Below are 19,941 nucleotides of genomic sequence, written 5' to 3' on the forward strand. Positions count from 1 at the left end.
GAATTAGACAGTCAGTTTGGGGATGTTTATCCTTTCGAGTATTCCATACTTTTTCACACGCGGCAATTCCTTCATCTTTTGGAATATTTGTGTATAAAGAACACACATCCATTGAAACCAAAATTGTGTTGTTAGGTAAAGGACTTAAGGAATTCATTTTCTTCAAATAGTCAGTCGTATCTTGAATATGAGATGGTAGTTGTTTAACATGTGGTCTGAGGTGGTAATCAACAAATTCTGAAATTTTTTCGGAGGGATGGCCATTAGCTGATACTATAGTGTTCCCTGGGATTCCTTCTTTGTGGAGTTTTGGAAGTAAGTAAAATCGACCGGCTGTGCATGTTTCGTCTGGGCGTAGATAATCGTACGTATCGTCATCAATTTGTTTATCTTTATTCATTTCTGAGAGGACGTCATTAATTTTTTTGCTGATTTCTTTGGTTGGATCACATGCTAGTTCTTTATAAAATTTAGCGTTTGAGAGTTGACGATTTCCTTCTTCGATGTAGTCTGCCTTGTTCATCACTACAACGGCACTTCCTTTGTCAGCTTGTTTGATAACAATTTCGTCACGGTCTTTTAAGTTTATCATGGCTTGACTTTCTGACTTTGAAATATTTCTGACTTGTTTACCACTGATTGAAGATCTGACTTCAGCTTTGACTGATGTAATGAATGATTCCAAATTGTCGTTTTTGCTTTTTGGGGGATTCCATTTACTTTTCTTTTTAAATTTTGGAATGCATATGTCTCCTTCATCACTCTCATAATCAGATTCATTCATTCCGGCTTCTTTTAAATTTTTCTTCTGTTGTCTATTGAAATGTTCTTTCAACCGAAGACGCCTGGCAAATGCTTCTACATCTGTCTCAAGTTGTAAATTGTTGACGGTTGCTGGAGCTGGACAGAAATTAAGGCCTTTACTCAATAGTTTTTCTTCAGAGGTAGTTAGTTCTATTGATGACCGATTGCCCACTAACTTATCTTGAACCGTGTGTTTCTGTTTTTTAAAACGTCTTTTCCTCGGTTGTTTTGATTTACTCTCTTTTAACAAGTTTAAAATTTGATCTTCTTCAAAAACGGAACTTTGTTGGTTTAAACGGTCTCGTTTGAACTTTTTATTTTGTTTAGCTTTGAAATTTTGTTTCTCTATTCTTTGAATGTCGGTTAGTCTTCTTTGAATTACGTCCATGTCTTCTGGAGTAACAGACAGAGATGTTTTTATATACGTTTCATTTAATTCCGAATTAATTTGTTTGTAGCCGTAGATAGAAAAGGAGAGTAAGAGTTGAAAAAGTCGGAATGAACAATTATGGGAACAAAAATGGCACCTTCTTTTGCCAACATTTTTATGGGGGATCTCGAAGAACGCATCCTTTTAAGTGTGCCATACAAACCCTTGTCATGGCTCCGTTTTATTGATGATATTGACATGAAATGGAACGATACTGCAGAACATTTGCAAGATTTCCTAGATCATTGTAATCAGTTCCATCACTCAATTAAATTTACATCTGAATTTTCAAGCGAGAAAATTGCTTTTTTCGACACCACCACATTTGTAAAAAACGGGATCATGACAACTGATCTCCACACAAAGAAAACTGATAAACACCAGTTCCTTTCTCCAAAAAGTTGTCACCCGAAACACTGCTCCAGGAGTATACCTTACAGTCAAGCCATCAGACTAAAGCGAATTTGCTCCTCGGAATCCAAACTTAACTATCGTTTGGGACAACTAAAAACACAGCTGAAATCAAGAGGATATAAAACCAAAAACATCACAGACGCTTTTGATAAATCCCAAGAAAAAGATCGAGCTAGCCTCATGGAATACAAAGATAAGACGACCCGTGCAAATAGAATTCCGTTTGTTGTAACCTTCCATCCCGATTTGACAAATATTTCCTCTACTATCCGAAAGCACTGGCGTCTTATCGAAAATGACTCTTCCTTAAAAGAAATTTTTCCATCACCTCCTGTTATTGCCTATCGCAGACCCAAAAATCTCAAAGACATACTTGTGACATCAAAAGTAAAGAAACAAGAAACTTCTAAATTTGGGTGTTACAAACAATGCGGTAGAAGCAATTGTAAGTGCTGTAAAGCCGCCAACACTGACCACTCTTTTAGCAGCACAGTAACAAAGCAGCGATACAACATCTATGTAACATCTAATTGCAAAACGGAAAATAGTATTTATATTCTTACTTGTGGAACTTGCAAGCTGCAGTATGTTGGTGAAACAGAAACTACATTCAACATCAGACTTAACAATCACCGGTCGTTCTATACAAAAGGAAGAAACTGTCCAATTACGAGACACCTCTTAAGAACAGGACATACTTTTGATAATATCACCTTTCAAATAATTGAGGTAAATCAAAATTGGGACTCCGAAAGGAGAAAACAGAGAGAAAGGTTCTGGATGCATCAGCTACGTACTCTTGAACCTGATGGACTTAATGAGAGGGATGAAAAGCAGTTCTATCCAAAACCAAAGGAATAAATCATGAATTTCATTCTATTTAACTAAAACAACTATTTGTTTAGATTTAAAAATTGTTATGTACAATAAACGGCAAAAATATCTTGTATATACCCCATCAATCAATATTTTAAACTTTTACACAAAAACGTCAAGCTACAAAGATATTTTTTTGTCATGCATCCGATTTCACCTAGATAGATGCACACGCCCGATGAAGCTAATTTGTTTAGCGAAATATTGCGTGAATAATATATAAAATATAACAACTAATTTTATAACACTCATTAGTGTGTTAAAGTTACATTCTTAGACACTTATATATATATATATGAGAGCCCCAGGTGGTCGTGTGGTCTAGCGGGACGGCTGCAGTGCAGGCGATTTGGTGTCACGATATCACAGTAGCATGGGGTCGAATCCCGGCGAGGGAAGAACATAAAATTTGCGAAAGCAAATTTACAGATCTAACATTGTTGGGTTGATGTTTAGACGAGTTGTATATATATATATATATATATATTTATTAAGAAACTACCCCTTTACAACGGGGCACTTGTAGGCAGGGTATCCAAAATGCGTCTAAGAGCATATACAATGAATAATTTGCAATTAAATAAAATACACATAGGACAATATCAAAGTTGAAAATTAATTCTCTTTTAAAACAAGTCAACATTCATGTAAAACATAACAATATTATATATTAATATAAAATCTCAACATTTAGAGATCACACCGATTAAGCTGCACACGTAAATCCCAGTTAGCTTAATCTTCTAAAATTGAAGATCTGTAAGTGTACATTTCACTCAGCATCTTTTTACTAAAAGTGTCAACATGTTTACAAACATTTGGATCAACCTTATGAAAACATTCACCTAGCAGTATGTTTATTTTTTCGTAGGACGGTAACTCTGTGAAGCAAAAGTCGGGGAAGTTAGTACTTAGGTACTCATTTATATCGGCAAAATACTTACTTCGTATACATGGTATAGGAGAATATTCAGAACATCCGAGAACGAAATGTTCCACGGACACCTCAGATTTTCATGAACACATTTGACAAATGGTAGTCTCGGACATATTCATTCTATACAAAACTTGATATATGGGTAGACAATTTGTTCGTGCTCGTGAAATATTATTCGACATCATCTATTCTTATCTAGGTCATGAAATCTAGCAAAATAAGACACCCTTTGTCTGTCTAGGAAATCATTTATCGGTTCCCAACCCAAATCTACGAACAGAGCCGACTTAGGGATATTCAATTAGTACAAAAAAATGAATTTCGCCGATTTATATTGCTAAGTTTCAAGAATTTGTTTGCCTGAAGCTGACGACGGCAGCCATGCAGCACAATCATGTGCCATAGATGGCCGTATTACCGAGTTCCAGAGGGCATCTCCGAAGGATATGCGATTGAAAGATCAATGCTCATTTAGCAACTTTATCATATAATTGAGCTTGTGCTCGAAGTTATCTTTTAAGTAACAATTTATTTGGAAGGCAAAAGTCAATGAACGGGTAAAATAAACACCGAGATATTTGTATTCATTGGCTTCCTCCAGGAGCAGGTTACCCAATTGCCACTTCTTATCAATATCTAAACGCTTGCCTATTATCATAACCTTGGATTTGTTTTGGTTAAATTTTAGATTCCACTTTGAAGCAAAATTAGCTGTTATATCAAGCAGACGATGTAGTTCCGCCTCGGACTTCCTGATAAGGACTACAACATCAGCAACTCAAAGGCAATTCACTAGTTGTGAGGATAGTTCGGCACCAAAATTATTGGCTCTGAGCATACTTGTGAGGTCATTCATTAGAACAGAGAAAAAAGCTGGAGACAAGACATAACCTTGTTTCAAGCCAAATTCTTGATAGTCTGTTTCACAATCACCAAACACAACTTTGTTTGATACATTACTGTAAAGTGATTTTAGCAGTTTCCAACACTTACCTTGAATGCCACAAGTCTTCGTTAAATGTGTAACTTTCAACGTTGGGGCCACAACAATCATTACTACCAACTTGAATAATAATGTTTTAGCTCAGTATCTTTAGGAAGCGCCAATAGACGTTCAGTAATATCGTTGGTTTTATCTCCACGGACACATATAGGATTCGTATCTAGGAAAAATTTGTGCTTGTTAATATCCCGTATATTAATTAAACTACCTATCAGTAAATTTCCTGTAGATCTTTTTGACTCCTTTGGTTTGAGCGATCTGGATGATTGCGATGAACCAGGTTGGTCGTCGCAGGAGATCTCCACTAGGTCCTCATTGTCACTCACACGTTCTGTGGTCAGAATACTGTTGAATCGACTCATAACATCCTCGTCAATTGTCTTTTCGGGGACTTTCGAAGCAGTTTTTTGTTTTTCTGGATTTACCTTTACGTCGGCTATCACTCTTAGAAGAAGGCGAAACTTCGGATGTACTTGACTTGTTAAAAAGAGTCCGAAGGCGGTCCTTCTCTGCTTCAGTTCATGTATCTGCGTAATTCTGGAAGCTACGTCACGGATCATGTCCATATTTTTCAAAATTAACTGGTACTCGATACGTTTGATCGACATCGGGATGTCCCTACAAACCGAGCAAACCCAGAAACCAATCTTATCGTTCTTTTTTATGTTCATGCATTTCTCATGAAACCAATCTCGGCACCAGTCTATGAAAGGCCGATCATGTCAAAAACTCGATAAAGTAACGCGTTAACATTAACATTTAACGCGATAAAATCACATTTAACGCGATAAATACAGTTTTAACGCGTTAAAACAAGATTTTAACGCGTAAAGAAATCAATATATTTAACGCGTTAAACGTATCATATCGCCTTTTTTAGTAGCGTTACAAATGCATTTAGCCATTTCGTCGGCTCCGCTAGATTTGATAGGCTTTTGAGTTTTATTCGATCTTGGCAAAGGCGAGTCGGCCACACAGTCACCTGATTTGTCGATGCAATGACTTATTTCCATGCTTTGTGAAGTTTGTACGGCTTCTGTCAGTGCTGTAAAGCTGGTGTCTAGATTTTCCGAATCAGTAGCGTTGGTCACGTCATTTTCGCAATTGTCTATCGGTTCATTTTGCGTGAGACAGAGGTTAACCAACGAGTCAGATAGATCATTATGTATTTGATTTTCTAGGTCATCATTGGCTGTTGTTACTAACTTAGGTACAGTAATGTCTTGATCTCGGCTAACTTTGGTTTATATTGGAACTTGCTTGCGACTACGTTTTAATTCACCCAAGACCTTTTGACTTTCGTTGTTTAATGCGTTAGATACGTAGTGACAGGCTTCTGATATAATACTATCACTAAAGTCTGGTAATAAAGCTTTCATCTCATTTATCATAATTTTTTATGGAAATGTTTATTAAAAGCTCGAAGCTCTGCCATAGAGAGATTTTGAACCTTAATAAGGTGTCTATCCTTTATCATATTTTCCGAGACAAAAGTTGTGCTTGTTCCCTAGGCGGCAGATCAAAACGACCAATCTGATCTTTAGCACTCATTGTCGGTAAACACTTAATGCGTAAAGTCCAAAGTCCAACTTCGATGAACCGTTCGCCCGGAGGTTAATACAACGGTACTCTGGCTATATGGTGTTTTGAGTAGACGTTGTGTTGTGAGTTGTTTTACGAAAATGTAAAGAAACTTATTATACAAGATGCAAAAGCAACTTTCGTGAGCAAGTAAAGAAAATGTTCGTTCACTTACAGTCAGCTCATATTTTCCATATACACAAATTTCCAAAGAAAATACTCCTCTGGAAATGTTACAATTCTAGATAATTTCAAGAGCGAATATAAGACACTTCCGTCAATAAGGGGCTATAACTCTTCCTAAAAAAGACAATAGATATGCCATCTTCACCAAAAGTAAAAGCTTACAAGATTCCTGACTTGGAACAAGGAAATGTTTAATTATGTGGTTAAACTATGTTTTTTACATATCAACTCTCTATATAGATATAAGAAGATGTGGTATGAGTGCCAATGAGACAACTCTCCATCAAATAGCAAATGATCAAAATATCGAATCAAATAATGCTAATGGGTGCAATCTCAAATTACTTAATCTACGGGTGCGTGTTAAAATAATTCTGTCCTTAAAAACATAGCCTAATATCGGTATGAACAGGGTTTTTTTTTTATTATGTGTCCTCGTCCTTAACAAATTAAGGGTCTTCGCCACTCTAATTATTATGACACTACAATGATTAACGTATCTATAACTAGCATTTTTACTGATATCAGAATGTAGAATAGCTCAAAGATAAATGGAAGTTGCAATGTGTCCGTATGTGAAGAATTTAATGTACGTTTTTGCTTCCAGTTCTTTTACTCCTTACACAATGACTATTTTCGAATAACGAATCACTTGCCGAAATATATATGGTATGGTTGCATTAGTCTTATAACTGCATCAACACATATCAAATCGTATATAATATGAAATAGATGAATATTTTTCGTATCATTTATAACACAAACAAAATTCTATGACAAGGAGTTCGTGCTACAATTAAAAAACTTGAATAAAAGGTTTTTGAAATTTCAATTTTGTGGCTTTAAATGAAAAAAATATTAACATTCATAACATCTGAACAAAACAAATCGGAAAATGTAATATCACTTTAATATACTTCTTTTTTTTCGATGGTTCAAATTACGCTAAGGTATCTATCTTCCTACTTCAAACAATATAAAAACGAGGAGATGTGGTATGATTGCTCTCACCCCATATGGAATTTACTGACCCCATAAATATCGTTATAGGTCACTAGCACACTGTGTAACGAATTTATCTTACATACTATACTAGTGGCCTATCAAAATGATAAAGTCTTCAATATAAAGAACATACTTCTATTAGTCTTTACATAAAAAAAAAATGCCAACAATAACAACTTATAAAAAAGAAGATGCGGTATGATTGCCAATGAGATATCCACAAAAGATCAATATGACACAGACATTAACAACTATAGGTCACCGTACGGCCTTTAACAATGAGCAAAGCCCATACCGCATAGTGAGCTATAAAAGGCCCAAAATAAGACAATGTAAAACAATTCAAACGAGAAAACTAACGGCCTTATTTATGAAAAAAAAAATAACGAAAAACAAATATGTAACACATAAACAAACGACAACCACTGAATTACAGGCTCCTGACTTGGGACAGACTCATACATAAATAATGTGGCGGGGTTAAACATGTTAGCGGGATCCCAACCCTCCCCTAACCTGTGACAATGGTATAACAGTACAACATAAGAACGAACTATAAAAATCAGTTGAAAAAGGCTTAAGGTGGTACCTAACACTGCAGGGAGATAACTCTGTAAAATCAGCTAAACGTTTTAATTACGTTGTGTTGGTAAGGGAATATGAAGTTTCTCAATGATCAAAATTAGTGTTTGTCAAACTGCTATATAACCAGTGTAATTTTTCTGACAAAACGGTTGGTTCAAAGTTTTTGAATTTTTTATATTTTTGTTAAAAGGTCAAAGTAAATACTTTAACAAAATTTTATGAAAATTAAACGAGCCAAATTAATTTTAGTTAAAGTGTTGGGTACCACCTTAACTCCTTGACACAAAAAGACACAATGAACAGATCTGAGAGTACTCGCAGTTATCTGACAGCTAGTTCAAAGCCACTAACAACTAATAAAAAAAATCATGCAACTAAGACTAAATTATCAATCCGTACACATCCAACATCCAATGGATTAAGTGTAAAGACGTCATAAACAGCCAGAGAAAAACATGACCTTGTGCAATATACTAGTAAAATTTAGTTAGCTTTTAATTTACTGATAACAAAATCAATATTTATACCAAACTTGTTAGCTTTTAAAGTGTTTTCTGCATTTATTTCAATCGTTCATCAACAAATTCTTCATATGTTGTCCGGGCAAAACGTTTCAGATTTTCCTCATCGCCGTGTTGTTTTTATAAAAGGACGTAACACTACTACTAACCGTGTATTTTAAAATAAACACAGTTTACACGCGGTCGCTTTTAACCAATCATAATCCTAGAAATGTAATGGAGGTTAGATAAAAAAAATTATAGGTAACCGTATGGCCTTCGACAATGATAAAAACCCATACAGTATAGTAAAGTTCACTATATATTTTGTATTAACACGAGAGATACCTGCAGTGTATATAAAGTGCGAATCCAGCTAGTTCATTTTTACTGTTATATGCGGGTATGTCTATTGTAGAATAAAGGATCATGGGAAAACTGTATTTGTTTATGTTTTGAAAATATCAAGTTAAGTGATTTGAAGATAAGTGTTAACATATTTTCATTGCCATATGTCTTTATAATATACAAACATAGCATTAAAGTTCAAATAAGTGTTATAAAAGCATCATAATATAGCATATCGATTATTGAAAGCGATCCATTTTAGCTATAGATTCGATGAATTATCACTCTTAGTGCAGTCATTATTAATGTAGAATTTTCAAAGATGCGAGGAATTTCTATTGTAGAATTATGTGATAAATGCACTTGCAACAAACGAAAAAACTTAGTTGATGACTTTAGTATTTATGATACATGTATTTTCAAATTGAAATACAAACTCCTCATTCATTCTTCATCAAATATATAGCTTTTCAAACTTGTAACAAAAGCGATTCTCAAAATGAAAAATTCTAGATCCGCGAATGGATACTACCGCAGAGGTAAAACCATACACATTTGGGTTATTGAATTGTACACGAAATGATTGCTACAATTCATTTTTGTTGATTTTAGACCCTTTGGAACTCTATGTGGGCTGTTTCAGCAACTAGACAAAAAATCCCAAAACTAGATACACGGTTAGATTCAGCATGTCAACGAATCCCAAATATCTATATTAAAGGACTTTTGTCTTTAAATTTGGACCCCTCACAATTGAAAAAGGGACCAAAAAAATAAAAAAAAATACATGCATCGGATACATTTGTTATTGAAGGCATGACTGTAACAATAGGAATGATATACACAAATATCTTATTCTGGGGGTCTCATTGGGGGGGGGGGGGGTTCTGATCCCGGATCCCGCTTACTGTTTTGGCAGATTCCCGTATTCCGCTTATTGTTTTGTCAGATTCCTGTGTCCCGCTAGACTTCATTTCTCGTTTTTCACGACACAATCATTTGAATTTCACCTGTCACGCTTGCAAAAAATCGGCAATCCGGCGTCACGCTTATACCCAAATGCGACCCACTATTTTACTCTATTCTGAATCATATTAAGCCCATTATACATATATTAAAAAAGTAGTGTGGATTTTTTTATACCTTTTTATCCCGTCTCGTTTCGTTTTTGAGCCATATATAGATGTCGTATCTGACAATGAGACAACTCTCCATCCGAGTCACAATTTATAAAAGTAGACCATTATACGTAAACATACGGTCTTCAACATGGAGTCTTGGCTCACACCGAACAGCAAGTTATAAATGGCTCCAGTGTAAAACCTTTTAAACGGGAAAACAAAGATTCAATCTATATCAAGATGTACGTAATTAGTGGTGAAGTGTCATGGAAATGGATAAAAAAATAAGGATAAAGATCCCTATACGCTTTATAAGAAACTAAATGGAATACATTTGAAATAAATGTTATTTCTATTGAATTTATTAGAGTGTTTTAAAACCAAACTTTCCTCCGTAAGTTAAATTTTATCAAATCTTTCTCTTACTTTATCTATTGTTTGAGCAAGTCGGCTAAATTAAGGCCTTACAGCTAATTTCATAATGCATACAAAGCAAAACTTTGGTTGGCTTGCTTGCTTTGTTTGTTTATACACACTTTGAAAATAAGATTGACATTTTTAAACAATATGATTAGGCATATGATAGTTTAACCTGTATTTTTAATATTTGAATGAAATTGGGTGTTATCATAACGATTATCCAATAAAAGAAAAACAAGCAAGTCAACTAAAGTCTTTCTCTACATGCTTAAAGAAATGAGCTGTAATAGATAAAGAAAAAAAAAGAAAAAATTATACAGTGAAAATGCACCGCATATACAGTACTAATGATTCGCTCCACAGTAAAAATGAAAGAATAGTATCATTATTCGACAGTAAACATGACTAGCATTACGAAATCATCATAGTGGAATTTAGTTAAACATGAAGAAACTGAATGACAAAACATATTCTACGTTATACAACTTTATTAATTGTATTAAAATGAATATTTTGTACTGCAACAACATCTTACCTGTTAGTTATAAAGCACCTGCACGATCTGTTCGTGAAATGTCATAAATATTCACATATTTTGGTATATATTTCAAAGCTGGATGGCTTTAGGCGCGATAAAACCCCGCTCGCATCTCTTACTTTGTTTTATTAGTATTATGTATTTCTGAACATATACATTTTAACTAATTTTCTTCATTTTCTTCGAAAGTAAAAAAAAGTTCGTCTGTTTATTTATCATTCTACATTAGACATTTATGACATATACAGTAAAAATGATATTTTAGGATCCGCACTTTACATACACTGTACCTGTATGCCTACGTACTAATATCAACCAAGGATTGTTATAGCATGCAAAACAATGCATCATGGAAATAAGGGAATGTATTATGATTGTCAATGGAAAACAATCCGTCAAAGTTCTCATGCCGGTAATGTCTGCAACTATAGGTCATTGTTTTAAACCATTTGGTGTTCACTTTATCATATATTAAAACAAGATAATTCTAGAAGTATTTCAAACAGGGTTGTGATACAGGGTGTTTGAGAACCACACATAACGTACGTGTGTATAAGCCATACGGGGCGTGCGATAAATTGTATACGTTATAAGTTGAAAAAAGCAACTTATAAGACATTGATAGCAAGCCCTTGACTTCATAAATTAAACAAAAACAGAGGCTGATTACTTTTTTGGGGGAGAAGGGGGACAGGGCCCCCCCTTTTGTGCGAAAAATTTGGTTGATTATTTAGGGAATCACTGAAGCATGACTGGAGCAGGCCCCTCTTAGGCAGTCAGTCGGCCAGCACTAATGAAAGTTTCTGGATCCGCCACTGAAAAAATATGAGTTGATTTTTAAGTCAGATTCATAAATATACATTTATATGTATTTTAACTTTAAAGGAAAAACGAAATCAGACGAAATTTCGAGTGTACTACAAATTGTAAGAATTGGATTTAATAACCTTCTGGACATCAAACTTTTAATCTTTGTACAATAAGCATTCTAATCACTTTTATTATACATCTAAAGCAAAATTATTACGAATTGTAATGTTGATTTTTCTGCTGTACTTTCTGCCTACGTACGTTAGTGCATGTTAACGAAATGACATGGAAAGTATAACCAATTAAGGTGAAATAAATACCAATTTTGAATCAGCAGAACAAAACTGAAATTGATCAAAACGACAATCAACTGCAAAATGTATATATTCAGGAAGCCCACCAGTTGGTAACATACCATCTACATTTGTAATAACATACGGACAATTCTATTAACTTAGTATTTGTGTCTGCTGCAAACAACTAATCTGACAATAAATGTTATGATTTCCTATCTATCTATTAGCTTGACACCAATAATAGGCTGAAATATATCAAAGAAATCAATAAAATTTTACAAATTTTCATACTGTTGATAAAAAAATTATCGAACAATCCGCCTTTATCAGTGAATATATGTTATTTTATTAAGTAGATTATATTCTTGATTAGCGCTGTTAGCTAAATCTGAGTATAAATAATGTTATCGTACAGGCATGTTTTTTTTTAATTTACATATGAAGCCAAATAACTGAACAACTTATGTAATTTATATTAGTAAGAATTTCCGATTTCGAAGCCAAAACTGTAGCCTCACTTAACCATCAATACGAGTTTTTAAATTAGATAAATATATTGGCAACGATATGTTGTGTCCATTTCGTAGCTTTGTGAGTTAGAACATCCCTTTGGTATATTTCACCTATCTTTTGATATTAGTAATTTATCAGTAACCCTTAAGGTCTATCTAGCAAAATAATCATTGGCCGAATATAAAACCTCAAGATAAATTAAAACTTGTATAAGTGGTTAATTACGAATCAAAAATAAGTCATGCGTTGTAAAACGCATTTTTGAACGCATTTTTCAAGAGATATATTTTAATATCAGAATGAATATATTCAAATAACCAAAGTCAATCATTAAGAGTTTCACATGTGTTTTTGTAATCAACAGCCGTGTGTCTATACTACAAAGGTTGTGAAAAGAAACTGTCGAATGTCCTCAATCAATAGGTCCGAGACCACAGTTATTTCGTAGTGCATTTCTTTCAGAACATAGATAAAAATAAAAAAAAATCCCACCTCCGCTTTCTCAGTGAAATTTTTACAGTGTGTTGTACTACTTTTGGGACAAATTATATCATAATTATAGAAAACTTCATCCGCTCTAACTCAAAATATGGATAATTTTATGTTTAGGGCGTCTTGGAATCTTTTGACAGCTTCCGAAGTGCTAGTTTTTAACCATTTTCAACTGGACCAAATCACTACTTTCCTTTAAAATTCTGGACCCAAATTTTTTTACAGTGTAATTTCACCCCCCTTCTTGCCATTTGAGGCATAAAACATGGAGAAATCAATTTGGAAGGGGTATAAAAAATATTGGCAAGTAACCCACTGTAAACACTAGGGACTATATTTGTGGGACGACAATTGTGGTCTCGGTCCAATACCAAGTTCTTCAAATAATCCCACGCAATCAGATTTGACATTGAAATCCACTGAAGAAGTTTCTGCCTTTGGACAGGCAAATGTCACGTGATGACACAAATCTACAAAGTGTGTAAGACTAACACAAAATTCCTCTTGTAAACAAAAAACTACATAAGACAATTACGAAGGAAAAAACTAAAGATTTGACATAAGACAATCACTTAGGCTTGTGACTTAGGGCAGCTAGTATTTTAATATGTTGCTGTGTTAATTTTTTTTTTAAATATAACCCTCTCACTTTTAATCCTTTAATGCACTTAACTTTAAAATAACTATATAGTAGAGGATGAAGTCAAAAGTTCAAACAAATCAATATCTTGAACGATGCAAATTTATTTAAATAAGAAACCGATAAATTGGGCAGAGAGCGTAGTTTTACAAACAATTTTGCAGTTAACGATTGCCGTATTTTACATTTGATGTCTTTCTTATATAAAAACAAGGACGTGTTGTAAGATTGCTAATGACACAACTATCCACCACAGTTAATATGATGAAGATATATGACCAATAATAGGCACGGCCCTCAGTTAAGTCTCAGCTTTAAATACATGCAATAGTTTCCTTACTAAAATATCTTTACAATAAGGATATAGATATCATGAATTTGTTAAAGTGATTACAAAATTTTATTGAAAAAATGAAAGCAAAACGTTATAAATGGCATGCGTCTGAAGCGCTTTTCTGGATTTACCATCATCAGGAACGCTCAAAGCTGAATATGTAAAGGCCAATGATGTAGAAGAACTGAAACAGTTGAAGAGCTATAAAAAAAAGTAGCCAGATCAATCGTAGGTCAACTTTGCCTAAGGGAGCTGAAACTTTCAATATATAAACATTTATTATGAAAACTTGATTCTACTAGCAAGAGTTTCCTTAAAATTGATATCAAAACCTATCTTCTATGTTAATATGATATATAAAGCAAACAAGTTTGGGGACTGTCTCTAAATCTTTCTTCTATGCATTTAAAAGTTCTGTACATACTTGATATAATCCTTTCAAACAATCGTCTCTTTTCGCACTCTACTAGACGTTTCTAAGAACTGCTATCAGTAGTTAAGTGTAGATGCTTATGGTTTCTATATCAGCAGAATAAGAACCATGAGTTTCCTTTCTAGAATTGACAGTATATTTTTATACCGTGATACTTAATAACTTGTATCCTTGATTTTATTGTGTTCAATATACATATCATATCCGCAAAGTCAACTCAAATGATTTTTTAGCAAATCAAAAATAAACAACGAAAGGCTTAGTTGTTCTTTAGTTTAAGTCCGTCATATTTGTATTTCGTTCATTGTTGTAGCATACATGAAGCCGTTGTTTTACTCTTTTGATTTGTTTAACATTTTGTCCTCCCGTGGCCTAGCTTACTTATATATGAGTTTGTGCATGGTTTAAATCCGTACAGTGACCTGTTATTGTTCACATGTTTGTCCTTTGGTCTTTATTGATAGTTATCTCATCATCCCACTAATCATTATGTTTATATTAAGATGCAAATCATATTCGCAAATCCATAGTTTGTATTAACAGTTCAAAGTTACACCGAAACTAGCTAAACTGATAAGAGAATCTATAGATAAAGAAAGGGATATGCATATAGAACGTCTGCCGAAACCACTTAAGTTAACATATTATCCAATCGTAGTACTAATTTAAAGGACATGTAGAAAAATCCGTCCGTTCGGAACAAATCTTACCTTAAGTAGCTTTATGCATACGGGCCCGGGGTTACCTAATGAAAATCAATAAAATACGTAAATAACGATTTAAATATTTGCCCAAAATATATAAATCACCATACAAAAACACAATACTAAGAAGAATAGACGTTTTATCTTTATTTCTTTAAAAACAATAATCTAAGACATAAATTTCTTTACTTGCAATTTTTGTAAGTTTAGAGATTAATTAAGTTGGACCGATCGACTGAGTTTCAAAAGCAATCGCGTCACTATAACACATAGAACTCGTCCAAAAACATTCAGGTAACATAGTCGAAAACAGCGTATTTTAAACACTGCACTTGCATGTTGCTTTTTACCAATTTGTGTTATGGGGGAGTTGGTGTCTTCGAATTACACACACACGTATAATATTCAAATTTTATTATGGTTGGGTTAAATACTTTATATCTTTTCAATTTTCCATTTCTATTTTTGTTCTCGTTTTGCATAGTGTTTTAAATTTATTCGCAACAATATATATATGTATCGGTAACATAAACAAACTTTGCACGCTGCATAACAATTCAGAATATAGGAGAACAAACTTTCAACATTACTAAACTATCATGCATATGTCTATGTATTTTTTTGAAATTTTCATAAAAAATCACTGATTATAAGATTATAAATGAATCAAGATCATTATCATTTTTAGATTTTCATATGGATCACCGACTTTTAACTTTGAGTATGATACAACTATTTATCATTATCACATATTATCATATATGCAATTAAAGCAGATTACAGATGATGAGAACACGTTTTGTGTTTTCCAATACTTTTTCTGCCTACGTTCACAATTTTCCATAATCTAAGTTCATCCTCCTTTTAGACATGACTTCATCGATCAATACTAGGATCATATTTAGAGCTGAAGCACTGTGAATTCTGCCTAGTGATAAATTGTGCGATTTGACAAGGTTTATCGAAATTTCTTAGAAAATAGTATTGCAAAATGACATTATTTATTGTTTTCCTGTCTTTATGTTTCTTCACATGCTGTTTTACAGAGGATAATCATAAACATTCAGGCCACAATGAGAGTGACCCCTATAACACTATATTTGCTGTTGGATTACTTATTCCGAACTGTAAAGTACAACCAGTGGATCCTGAATTGAGGAGCAAATTAAACCTAATGTTAAGTGAAGGTAAGAAACTAATATTCATTCATCTTAAATTTGAGGATCACGTGAATCTGGAATCTAAAAGCCATCACGGGGATATTTATAAACCACTTGACTGGATTCGAACTTATGGAAGACATGGACGGAGCCTGCTTTATCTCCGTCCTCAGTTTGAACACTTATCTCTCACAACACTTTCCTTCAACACAGAACATATTGATGTTAAGTTGAAACAGACACCAACTCAGTGTCTTACCAGGCATAACTTCTCCACCATTGAAGACAATTTGCGAAGGCTACTGGTCATGGACTTTAAAATGAATCTTGAAGACGATCATGAAGTAGACAATGAAAAGATCTGTAATGTAGAGGTAAAAAACGAACAATCTGTTGTTGCTTTCAAATACATATGCTGCTGGCATGGTCACAGTAAAGCAAATGAACATTTAGAATGTAAGAATATATCGAGCGATTATTGGATGGAAATATTATTTACATGTATCTTCATAATCAAAATACTTGTGCTTATGTTCTGTCCGCTCCTCATACCGTCGTCCCTGTACAGAAAGAAATACACAGAAACTGTTTATGAACATATTCTGTCAAAACCGATTGAACTTCGAATAAAAAAAATAACAAAAGATGACAAATCCAAATTAGCTTATTTAAATGTACCGATCGTGGAAATGAACCAGATTAAAAACATGCAAGATTCTTTCGAGTGGAATAGAGTCTGTAAATTAAAGAAATTTTATGAAACAATGAAAACGGTCCCTGTTAACAAAGTTGTGACTGTATCCCTCCGAAAACTGGATATGGTTGTTAGATACGATAGACTGGTTCCGTCAAATTATGTACCAGTTGGTATTTTACAAGTAGTGTATTCTTTATTTGTTAAGTGTCACATTCGAAAATCTCCATCTTTCCAAAAGTGTTGTAGAAGCAGCATTTTTGGGTTTCAATGGTTATTTGATAAAAAGTCCCAGAAACTTAACATCGATGAAGAAACCGAAAAGATGCCCGAGGACGAGATGCAGACAAGTACGATTCAACCTGTTGACATAATAAAATACCCATGGCACAGATGTCTTCGACAAACAATGAGACTATTCCTGATTTTAGCAATATCCGTTCCTTGGGCGCTCAGAGTATATTTCTACTATGAATATGAAGATTTGGAAGCTTCAGATCAGAAACAAGCAGCGGAAATTCGGAATTTGACTTTACCAGCATTGAAATGGAGTTTGACATATACTCTTACACCTCTTCATCCTATGTTCTTACTTTGCTACGCCGTTATTATAACTGATGTGATAGTTTTTGCACTGGTCAACCCAAGAATTAAAAAGAAATTACAATCTTTGATGAGACGGTCAATGAGGGATATGCGTCAAATTTCGAAGATTGCCAAAATTAAAGGTTCAATTGTTCAACTGCTCATTCCATGCGAAATATGTGGGATAGCTGGGTTAATAATATACCCCTTTTATTTCATATTTGCTTTTCCAATAATTATGATATCTTTAGCCTTTTACTGTGTACCAACTATCAACGTTACTGTACGCTTACTAGCGCATTTCTTAGCCTATCTAACTCAATGGTCAGGAATGTGCAACAGAGAAGCTCTAATTTCCTGTAAAAAGAGATGTGGTTTCATGTTTGACCTATTTCATCTGCAAAACGTACCTGACAAAACACGAGAAACGGTGTCCTGTAAAAATAGACTCTTGCAACTTTTTGTGTTACCGATGTGTTTGATTACTATATTTGCCCTTGTTCTGTTAACAATGGAAACAATTATATTCTTCGTTGAAATGATTTTATACACAGTCATAGGCATTATAATGAATTCTTCTGACATGCTCAAGTACATTACACTAGTTTTTATGCTTGGTCTTTATGCGCGAAATTGTTTTAAAGGTATAGGTGAAAAATATCTCAAATTTAATCAAACAATAAATAGTTTGATAGTGGAAAACAATCGCTCGCAGGTTGAAGCAGTTGCTAGTGACAGTTTTGAAGAACAGAAAAATACTGCATTTCAGATAACTGCAAACGAAGATGGTCAATGTGATGAACAGAAAAATAAAAATGACGTAAATGTGAGATTGATTGTATCAAAAGATGGAATACCAAAATGGTCTATTCGAAAACTAATTCTATTTTTAGACCGACAAGATCAACCGTATTTAACAGAAAAGTTTTTCTTTTCAACTTGTTATATGGATACCGTCGGGGCACCTGGCCCTCTCATTCCGAATATCATACACGCCGTATGGCGATTTATGTGTATATGCGCATTCCTGATGTTCGTCGTACTTATTGTGTTAGCTTTTGGTGATGAATATAATATATCAGGTGCAAATCAAATGTTGGCAACCTTGGCTGGTGGACTTTTACCATGGGTGTTCGAAAATGTTTTATTCAGTGGAAGAGACCCGTTAGAGTTAGATACAAACAATCTTAGTTTTAAAAGTAATTTCAAAGCAAAAATTGACCAGTATATCCAATCTTGGGACATACATGATATTGATATCGACGAAAACCGAAATAGAAGTGATAATGTCGGCGAGTCACACAGCGTTACAGCTCGTCTTATCGACAAGGTCAACGATGCTGTCATGACAACATTAGAAAATGAATCGGGTGTACTGTTAGGGGAACAGCCGAAACAATCAATTGGTTTCTATCATGATAGTGATGACCAGGGAATTGATTTACTTGTCATAGAAAGAACAAGTAACATTTCTAATGTCTAATACACATCAATCAAAGTGATATACGATGAAAGCTTATTCTGTAGGATTCGTTTTTATATTTCAATTATATTGCTTCAAACATTGATATGAACATATATTTGTATAGTCAATATCCATTTTGACAGAGTTGCGGATCAGGTCATAGGACATGAACCAATCATTACTTTAAATGTTCTTATTTTCTATTTCATAAATACAGACAATTAAACATTCGTGACATGTTTGGTAAAAGATGTAAGTTATAGCCTGATGTACTAAATTAAAACCATGGTATCTTTGATAACTATTATTAACATTTTTCTTATTTCAAGGATTTTATTTAATAAACGTGTTTTTTTTTTTAAATTGATGTATTGAATGTACGTAAAATACTTCTATGTCTATCTAATCATAGTCAATTTGTGCTACACAAGCATCATTATTATTTGCAAAAGATGTTACCAGATTTCATTCAGAAAATGAACTACATTACAAATCAACACTATTGTTGAATAGAAAATCAAATAATTAGAATTTTTATGTGGTCGATCGCAGTGAGGGCTAAACATTGAAGAATCTAGAAATAGCCATCTTATCTTTGGCCGACTAATTTTTATACAGATATCGATTTTAGTGGTATGCTAGACAGAAGATAACACAATTCTACTGTAGGTCACCGTATATATATTTTTGTAGCATTTGTATTTATCTGGGTTTTTTTCATAATTCAAAATGGTAATTACTTCATTCCAGGGATTTTGAATGATCTAAACGGTGTGCATACTGACGTTTAACATTAATTTTACAACTATATATGTCATATACTGTTTTCAAATTCATGTGTTTTGATTTGAAAATCAAATAAATGTGCTTACTTGAAAACTACACGTTCAAAAGAAAACAAATCAATAAAAAACATAACGCCCTGTTTTAAGTTGAAACTATGCACGTATATCAATTTTCAGAGTTTGTGCCAAGTATGAAATATGGAACAAATATCTACATTGGACAAAATGATGTGTTCCTATGAACAAATGTAGTATGATAATAATTTTTGTAATCAGTATTCC

Source organism: Mytilus galloprovincialis, chromosome 6 (genome assembly GCF_965363235.1).
Source record: "Mytilus galloprovincialis chromosome 6, xbMytGall1.hap1.1, whole genome shotgun sequence".
In the NCBI taxonomy this organism is placed as follows: domain Eukaryota; kingdom Metazoa; phylum Mollusca; class Bivalvia; order Mytilida; family Mytilidae; genus Mytilus; species Mytilus galloprovincialis.